General features: G+C 52.7%; 1 long non-coding RNA gene across 5 annotated transcripts; it reads right to left on the bottom strand.

The window, feature by feature from the left end:
- Positions 1-528: 528 nt before the first annotated feature.
- LOC109774237 (uncharacterized) lies at positions 529-3874 on the bottom strand. Of its 5 annotated transcripts, none has more exons than XR_006666163.2 (6): positions 3495-3874; positions 3006-3109; positions 2344-2745; positions 1555-1600; positions 1048-1137; positions 529-804 (listed from the first exon to the last, which is right to left on the bottom strand). It is a non-coding gene; the product is annotated as an uncharacterized lncRNA (long non-coding RNA). The 5 variants fall into 5 exon arrangements; XR_006666166.2 differs by having other exon boundaries at positions 529-801; XR_012189409.1 differs by having other exon boundaries at positions 529-1137; positions 2344-2472; positions 2598-2745.
- Positions 3875-9052: the final 5178 nt, after the last annotated feature.

Here is a 9052-nt window from a genome sequence, read left to right as displayed (position 1 = left end):
CATAATAGGTTCAGATCTGAACTCATGGCACTTGGGCCCTAGTGGCTAGCATTAAGCATAGCAAAGTCATAGCAACATCAATCTCAGAACATAACACTATTAGGAAAAAGGCTACTAGCAGCGCGGGTAAAATGGCTATTAGCAGCGCGGGTTCCCGCGCTACTAGTATCGCGCTACAGCTAATAGTTAGTAGTAGCGTGGGTTAAACCCACGCTACTACTAACAAAGTTAGTAGTAGCATGTGCCACCCACGCTACTGCTATTTCGTACCCGCGCCACTACTAACGAAATAGTAGTAGCGTGTCCATACTACCAACGCTACTAGTATCCTAAACTACTAGTATCCTAAACTACTGATATATTCGGGTAATACTAGTAGCGCGCAGTTTTTTCCCACGCCACTACTAACTAATTTATAATTAAAAAAATAAAATCCACCAATTCCATTTTATGCATACAATTCCGAGTAAACACAATAGTGAGCACTGCTGGGCTCCTATTTCATGGTTAACCGGAAACCAAAGGAAATAAATCAGCCAAAAAACCTCATTATGCATTGCTACTCACAAATGACCACTTCAAAGAACATGCAAGTATCTATGTCATTAACAATTGCAAACATAAGTTTCTTTTTACTACAGTTGTTGTATGTACTATCACACAGTTCCTCATTCTGTTCTCACTCAATAATAAGAAAAATGAAAAGAAAAGATAGAGATAATCTGCCACAATTGCACTTCGGTGTCATGGATTCAGCCTGCCGCTTCAACATCTCATTATCCTGCAGCACTCTGTCGCTATCTTCTACATATGAATAAAAACAGACCTTGTCAGAGAAGCAAATGCGAAACCTTATTACAACATGTATGCTAAGTCGCTAACCCATAGAGACAGCTATAACAAATGTGAAAACTTTCCATGTTGCCGAGTAAGTATATGAGCACCCCTCAAAACATCAATTAGCAAGTACTTGACACATACAAACTTGTACGGAAAAAATAACACTTCCGAATTTAATTAGCTTCAAAGATTGCAAGGAAGGCATACTGATGAGCTGCAATGCAATCTTCAATGTTCAGTACTTGTACACGCTATGCTCCTGTGGTGCAACCCCTAGCTCATGTGGGTTCACAAAGTCTACATTGTATAGGACATTTTTTAGCAAAGGGTGAAACTGCATACATATACATCTCAAATCATATGTAGTATGTGTCTAGTCATCCTACGATTGCCCGAGCTCAGAACTGTATTTCTTATAAAAACTTTAGACATGTTCAGGAAACACATGCAGTTAACGACAAGTGTACATATCATCCATATTATAGGTTCAAAGACAGATAACAGAAATTAACTAGACAAAGTTAGATGACAGTGAAGCTTAAAGCTGCAGTAAGAAATATTAGATATACACATTTTGAAAATCAACCTCGGTGGAACAACATAAGATTGCATTTAGATTTCCGAATTAAACATAGGCATATCTCATAGTTTAAAATAAAGGCACTCAACAGAAAAGTGCATAAAGATTTCAAAATAACTCAACAAGCTGCTAACCATGAAGTCTTCTTCCATATAACAAAGGAGTGACGAAAACAAAAACCTGTAATTCAAGTACGACATGCAGTTAGTTAATTATTTGCATGTCAACAGTTCTAACGTCTAGCTACAGATCTTCAAAGTAAAGATTGTGAACTCTATTAGACATTATTATATCAATTAGACCAAATAGAAAATAATTCAATATGTTGTATATCCGTTAAACGAAGTTCAATCTATCTTCTGATTATTAGTGTTTCAGTTAGGTGATTAGTCCTTCTACGGCCGCCGGTTAATAGGTGAGCCATGACTTTTTACAGTAAAAAATGCAAAGGAAATAACAGGTTACTCCATTGATCTAACTAGTAGTGAATGAGCTACTGTAGGTTACTCCATTGAATGAACCCAGCTGGTGTATATATATGGACGCAGCCACCACCAGTGGATACAGGTTCTAGTCAAATCAGACTCACCTATTAACCGACTTGGACTGCAAATTCCTAATCCTGGTATTATACTCCTACCAACGCAGCTAGATAGCTAGGAGAAGTCCTAGTCGGACTCAAGTTAGTATTTTTCCTAATCTAATTATACGGCCACGTTGATCACACCTTACTAATTCTGGCCGGACACTAGTAACACAAGAAAAGCAAATCGACTCAAGCTAGTTTTCCTAGACTACTACACCGATGTAGATTTGTAGACTAGTAAGTTTGGATTAAGCTAACAATGTTTACTGCTACTGTACGCAGCCAGGGTAATGACCAGACTAGCATGTGCACGCAGGGAGGAAGGGGCCGGGGTTACCTGCAGCTGCAGGAAGATGGGTGGGAGGGCGCAGCATTCAAGGAAAGGGAGGTCCGTCCATGGCTTGCTTCCTCCTCAGGTGGTTGTCGGACGAATCCTCGGGTCGGTCTAGGGTTTTCTTCTCCTGCACTGCAGCAAAGAAAAGGAAGGGCCACCCTCACATCATCACCAACACAAGAGAAGAGAGCAACCAACAACATGAGCAGAAGCAACCCAAAATCGAAACGAATCCTGGGGACTTGTATCAGCCATACTTGACTCTCCCCAGTTATCATTGTTATGAGTTCTTAAAGCTACTAGATTTGGTTGCGCTCCCTTTTGCTTTAGTAGTGCCTGAGGATCAACTGCTGTTACTGCTGCTGCTGCCGCCGCCGTAGTAGCTAGATCAGTCGGAGAAATGGACTGCAATTTGGGGAGCAAAAACTGCATCAATTCCTAATGTAGATGGAATAACACTTAATAGTTGGGGCTCACTGAAATCAGTAAACAAAGGAGAAACCAGTAAGCTTTAGTAATCATGAACATCGACAGTGCTACTCACTGAAATCTACCATATGAAGTTGTAAATTTCTCACAAGCTGAAAAGCGTACAGGATCCATGACTGAAATGAGTGGAGGAGGGTAAGTTTCTAGGACAACTGACTGAGAAAAGAGCGACATACTTGTGCTGAAATTAGCAAGATCTTCTATTCTGAATCCAGCAGAGTGCGCGAGCGCCCCGAAATCAGCGACTCGGGAAGGCTGCATGATGCTCACATCTGTTGGGCTGCAAGAAACTTCCACCACAGTTAAACAAAGCTCATTTCTTAACTCTTGTCTTGCATATCACATACTACATCCTATGCCCATCCCATACTGTCCATTCAGTAATTGCTATGATGCATTCTATATGTATTTTTTCCCTTTGGAAGGATCACACTGCCATTCAATTGCATCGGTCAGAGACTTGTGTGTATGTACCAACATCAAGAGGTGCCGCTCGGATGTGATAAATATATCTGGTTCTGATCCACAAACGCATAGCACAGTTTCTTCAAAAAGGAAAAATCTGAAGATCATGACAGACCCCCACCCCACCCCACCCCTCCAACAAAAGGGAGCGCAACCAAGTCATGCATAACTGGGGATAGAGACAAGAGCAGGAGACTCACCGATGCGGACGGAGCAACGAATCGGGGAGGCCACGGCACGATCCGCTGGAAGGCGCAGGGCATGGATTCGTCTCGCCGGCGAGCTTAGATTCGTGCTGGCCTCCAAGTCCATGTCCAGATCCGCCGTGTGTCCTGGCCGCCGGCTCACCGCGGGTTGATCTGGGACTGGGAGGGAAGGTGCGGGCGACGGATGCAGGGGAGAAGGAGAGGGAGAGGCTGGGGATCGCCGGGGTGGTGGGCGGCGGCGGCGGCGTGGGATGGGAGGGAGACGAGGGGTGAATCGGGAGAAGAGAGGAGGGGATCTGGATCGAGGGTTGGGTGTTTTTTTTAGACAAACAGTGGTGGGTGGAGTGGGACGGTTGGTGGGTGGATCGGGGATGGGTGGTGTGGGAATATACTAGTAGCGTGGGCATCTGACGTGCGCTACAGCTATTGACAAAGTAGTAGCGTAGGTTTATAACCCTCGCTACTACTATGGCATGTCCCGGGGGGGCATGGCATAGACCACTTAGTAATAGCGAGGGTTAAAAATCCGGGCTACTACTATCAACTTAGTAGTAGCGAGGGGTAAAAACTCGCGCTACTAGTAAGTAGCAGTAGCGAGGGGTATAAACCCGCGCTACTAGTAAGCGTCTGTGTATAAGCTTTTCTCTAGTAGTGTCATGGATACTAGGGATCAAATCCTAACAAAACTAACTGGATTACATGATAAATCTCATCCAACCCATCACCGTCCAGCAAGCCTACGATGGAATTACTCACGCACGGCGGTGAGCATCATGAAATTGGTGATGGAGGAAGGTTGATGATGACGACGGCGACAGATTCCCCTCTCCGGAGCCCCGAACGGACTCCAGATCAGCCCTCCCGAGAGAGATTAGGGCTTGGCGGCGGCTCCGTATCGTAAAACGCGATGAATCCTTCTCTCTGAATTTTTTCTCCCCGAACGTGAATATATAGAGTTGCAGTTGATGTCGGTGGAGCCTCAATGGGCCCATGAGGCAGGGGCGCGCCCTCCACCCTCGTGGACAGGGTGTGGGCCCCCTGGTGTTGATTCTTTCGTCAGTATTTTTTATTTATTCCAAAAATATTCTCCGTGAAGTTTCAGGTCATTTCGAGAACTTTTATTTCTGCACACAAATAACACCATGGTAATTCTGCTGAAAACAGCGTCAGTCCGGGTTAGTTCCATTCAAATCATGCAAGTTAGAGTCCAAAACAAGGGCAAAAGTGTTTGGAAAAGTAGATACGGTGGAGACGTATCACCCTCCCTCGTGACGTTGTTGTGAGGTAGGAGGTGACAAGGCCTTGGTACGAGCGGCCTCCCCCCGGCCATCCGATGCCCTCGTACACCCAGGCGCAAGGCTCAGGAGGGGGAGGCAGTGGCCCGCGCCACTCGCGCCACGGCCGCGGTGATCATGCTGTGGCGGTTCAAGCCGCCGGCCCACAGACTCACGCCGAGGGCTCCTCACGTGAACTCATGGTGTGGGCGGTGATGCCACCGTGCATGTGGATCCGGTTCCCGCAGTTCTTCGCTGAAGAGATGCCGCCGAGGGGGCCTCTCGAGCTGTGGCTGCAGCACGCCGAATGCGGCACCCCGGCGACGGGAGCAGAGGTTGAGGTTATCTTCCCGGGCAAGATCTTCATGACCCATGGATGGGGTGAGGTTGCCCACGCCTGCCGCCCGGAGGGGGCCCTCGCCATCCATTTCGAGTATGACGGCGCCTCCATGCTGTTCTTCAAGGTCTTCGACGAGGAAGGTCGCCGCCTAGAATGTTGCACGGGAGGGGGCCGCCAGGACGGCGCGGCAGCCAGTGCTGGGCCCGCCTTTGGTCCTGCCGGCAGCCCCTCCAGCAGCAGCGATGGCTCTTGGGAGTCCAGCGACTCTCCCGAGCCCGATGAGACTCCGGAGACGAGCGACGACAGCTACGTGCCCCCGAGCTCTCGCCGTGCCCGGAGCGCAGCAACAGCGTCCACCCGTCGTCGTCGCTGATCTGGATGGGGTTGGCGTCGGCCTCCCGTGGCCCACTATTGATGATGGCGTCGGCGGCGACGCCTGTAGATATGGCTCCTGGAAACCTTCTTCTTTTGTTCCCTGCGAGGAATCGAGAGGAAACTCGTGGGGGTGTGTGAAGAATCTGTAGTGCTTTTGTAACGATGTTATCCGCACTATGAAATTTGTGGTTGCGTGTCTTGCTTTGGCATTGTTCCCCCTTTTCATCTCACGGCAGCTTAATGCTCTACACCGACGGATCCCAGTCCCCAGGCACGCTTCAGCCATCGCTGGTATGCCAGGTCGCGATGCCGTGGTCAAGGCCAGGTGGTGAGCGGCCCAAGGTCTGGTCAGAGCTCCTGAGGCGCGATGATCAAGAGGTCCCCCTTGGCGTGCAAGCAGCTTCCTAAAGGTAGAAAAGGAAGGCAACATTGCCGGAGCAAGGCTGCAAGAGCGAAAAATCCTAAGTCACGTGCTGGGCTGACTTGAATACGCGACTTATCTTATCAAGCCTGGAGCGGTTTCCTTGTGCAGTGCCCGATTCGTTCGTCAGTGGTGGTGGTATGGCGGGGTTAGGGTCGTGCCGGCTCCCCTCTCTCTCTCACACTCTTCTAAGTGCTCTGCGTCCTCGGGTCCCGACCCTCGAGCGAGCTCAGCCGCCGCTGGTATGCCATGTCGCGATGCCGTGGTCAAGGCCAGGGGGTGAGGGCTGGAGAGTCAGTAAGAGTTCCTGAGACGCGATGCTCAGGAACCCCCCCTTTAACGTGCAAGCGAATTGCATGATAAAAGGAAGGAGCCTGCGGTGCCGCCCGTAGCCAGGCTCCACAGATTTCTGCAGGTTAGCGCGAGGGGAGAATAGAGATTGCAATCGCGTTTGCTGCCCTGCCGCTGGTCTTTCCACAAGAATATGAAGGCACTGAGGGCCTGGTGAGGTGACGTGCGCGGGGCGTGCCGCCAGCGAGAGCTCGACCACCCGAGTTTGTCAGCGTTGCAGGGATGGACCCAAGCACAAGCGTCGTGCCAATACGTGTAGCCCCCGTTGCGGGATGAGCAGGAAGCTGGTCAGCCACGTGGGCAGCCGCGAAGGCCAACGCGTAAGCAGGTGGTGATCATAAGGTAATCTATGCAAGAGGGCAAGGTAGTTCAAATAGATGCAAGAACGACACATGCCACCGGGACAGACCCCGAGCGGCCTGGGGATGATCCAGCCCGAGGGGCACCCCCAAACAGAGTAAGCTAAAGATGCAAAAGGATTGTCATAGGGAGAGACCCATGCGACCTGGGGATGATGGAGCCCAAGGGGCGCCCCCAGCTGAATGAACCGAAAAGAGTCACCTGGTACCGTTGCTGAAGAGGTGTTGAAGTAGCTGAAGGTGTGTGCTAGAGAAGTCACCCCTCACGAGCCGCCAGGGTCCTGAGCCTCAGGAGGCTCTGGGAGCCCGGGTGGCTCTTGAAGAACCGTTGCCATCTCTGCCAGGACTGCATGGTGCCTGGCCTCCTGAGCCGCCAGAAGGCTCCGCATGCGGCGCTAGAAGGTGACAGCCGCGTTCGGCAAGCTGAATGGCATGCGAACATATCTGTGAGGGGGACCCTCACACCGACCAACGCGCGAAGGCGAGAAGCGCTCCTGAGATGCTGCCCTGTTGAGTCCTGGGATGTCGACGCAGACGCGCCGGTCGTCGTCCTCGCCAGGATGCGGAGCTGCGCCCGGTGGTGGGCAGCGGTCGCCGCGTATGGTCCTTGCTTCTTGAAGCTCCTCAGTCGCCTTGGTGATAAACTCCTCAGCACCAGGCGCTCCACGCCTTGTGCCCGCTTGGGGGAAGCGTGCGATGAAGCATGCCTCCACGTGGTGCCCGAGCGCCTCCCTTGTGACATTGGCTAAGTCGGAGGCTCTCCAGAAGAGACCCCCCGAGCCCAGCCTGAGGAGGGCGCCGGCCACGCCTTCCTATGCGAGGGAGGGAGGCGCCCCGTCCGTGGGCGCAAGTCTTGACATGGTGCCACTGGAAATGCCGCTCTCCTGAGGCCCTTGGTGGAGCAGCAGCTTCTTCTTCTTGGGGATGGCCTCAGGAGGGTAGATGGCGCCTTCGTTATCTGGGTCTTCGGCTGCTGCAGCTTGGTAAGCGCGCTCGAGAGAGCACACCGCGTCCTTCTCGCAGGCGACCGTGATGATGCCGTCGGTCCCTGGCATCTTGAGGACGTTGTAGCCATGATGGGTCACTGCCATAAACTTGGCCGGGGCTGGATACCCGAGGATGGCATTGTATGGCACGCGAATGTGGGCGACGTCGAAGTCGATGAGCTCGGTGCGATAGTTATCGCGCTTGCAGAAGGTGACACGGAGGCAGACCTGCCCTATCGGGGTGGTGGAGACGTCTGTCACTCCTGAGAAGGGCTTGGTAGGCCGTAGCTGATCATATGGCACCTGGAGGCGGTCGAACGTCTCGACGGACAGGACATTGAGCCCTGCGCCGCTGTCAATGAGGGTCTTGGTGACTTGGACGTTGCTGATGATGGGCGAGCAGAGCATCGGGAGGGCGCCTACAGTTGCCGCGCACTTGAGCTGGTCGGACGACCTGAAAGTAATGGCACACTTGGACCACCTGAGCGTGCGCGTGGCCTCGAGCCTGGGGAGAGCCGCGTTCACTTCGTGGGCGAACTGCTTCAAGATGCGCTGGGAGGCTAGGGCCTGAGCACCACCCAAGATGCAGGCGATGGCACGAGGCTCCTGGAAGCCCCCAGCCCCCTCGTCCTAATGGTGGTCGTCGTTCCTCCTTGGTGGTGGTGGCAGCGGAGGAAGCCCAGCGTTGCCCTGAGGACGGTCCTCACGAGGCTGCTCCCTCCAGGCGCCCTGCGAGGCTGGTCCTGCCAGCAATCCTCGTGACGTCGGTCATGCCATTCCTGGCGGGGGCCGCGGTCGTCCCAACGTCCTCCACTTCGTCCTCCTCCTCGGCCATAGCCCCGGTCGCTGCGCTTGGGGCGTCGGCCGAAGCGCCCATCGCGTATGGCCCTGAGCTCTTGACAGTCATTGGTGTTGTGGCTGTGTATGTTGTGGAAGGCGCAGAACGGACGACTGCTCTTGGGCGACTCGGGTGGTCTCGGCCGCGCTTCATCTCTGGCTCAGCTGCGAGCACGGCTACTCCCTTGCGCTTCACATCTTTGGTCTTGGCCTTGTTGTCTTCCGGGTCGGCTGGAAGCTCGACGAGGGAGAGGCGTCCTTTCTCAGCTCTCGCGCACTTGGTCGCCATGTTGGACATCTCCAGGGTTGTGCATAGTTCCTCGTGGATGGCGAGCTCTTCCTTCATCTTGACGTCGCGGACGCCGTCGGAGAACGCACAGATGATGGCCTCGTCCGTCACCTTGGGGATCTTGAGGCGAACGTTGTTGAAGCGCTGGATGTACTTCTGCAGGGTTTCCCCTGGCAGCTGCTTGATGCGCCGCAGGTCACCCGCGGCCGGCGGGCGGTCGCGAGTGCCCTGGAAGTTGGCGACGAAACGCTCACGCATCTCGCCCAAGGAGGAGATCAATCCCGCGGGCAAGTTCAGGAGCCACGAGCGCGCGCCATCTT

This window comes from Aegilops tauschii, chromosome 7 (assembly GCF_002575655.3).
Source record: "Aegilops tauschii subsp. strangulata cultivar AL8/78 chromosome 7, Aet v6.0, whole genome shotgun sequence".
In the NCBI taxonomy this organism is placed as follows: Eukaryota; Viridiplantae; Streptophyta; class Magnoliopsida; order Poales; family Poaceae; genus Aegilops; species Aegilops tauschii.
This window is presented reverse-complemented; position numbering and strand designations above follow the sequence as displayed.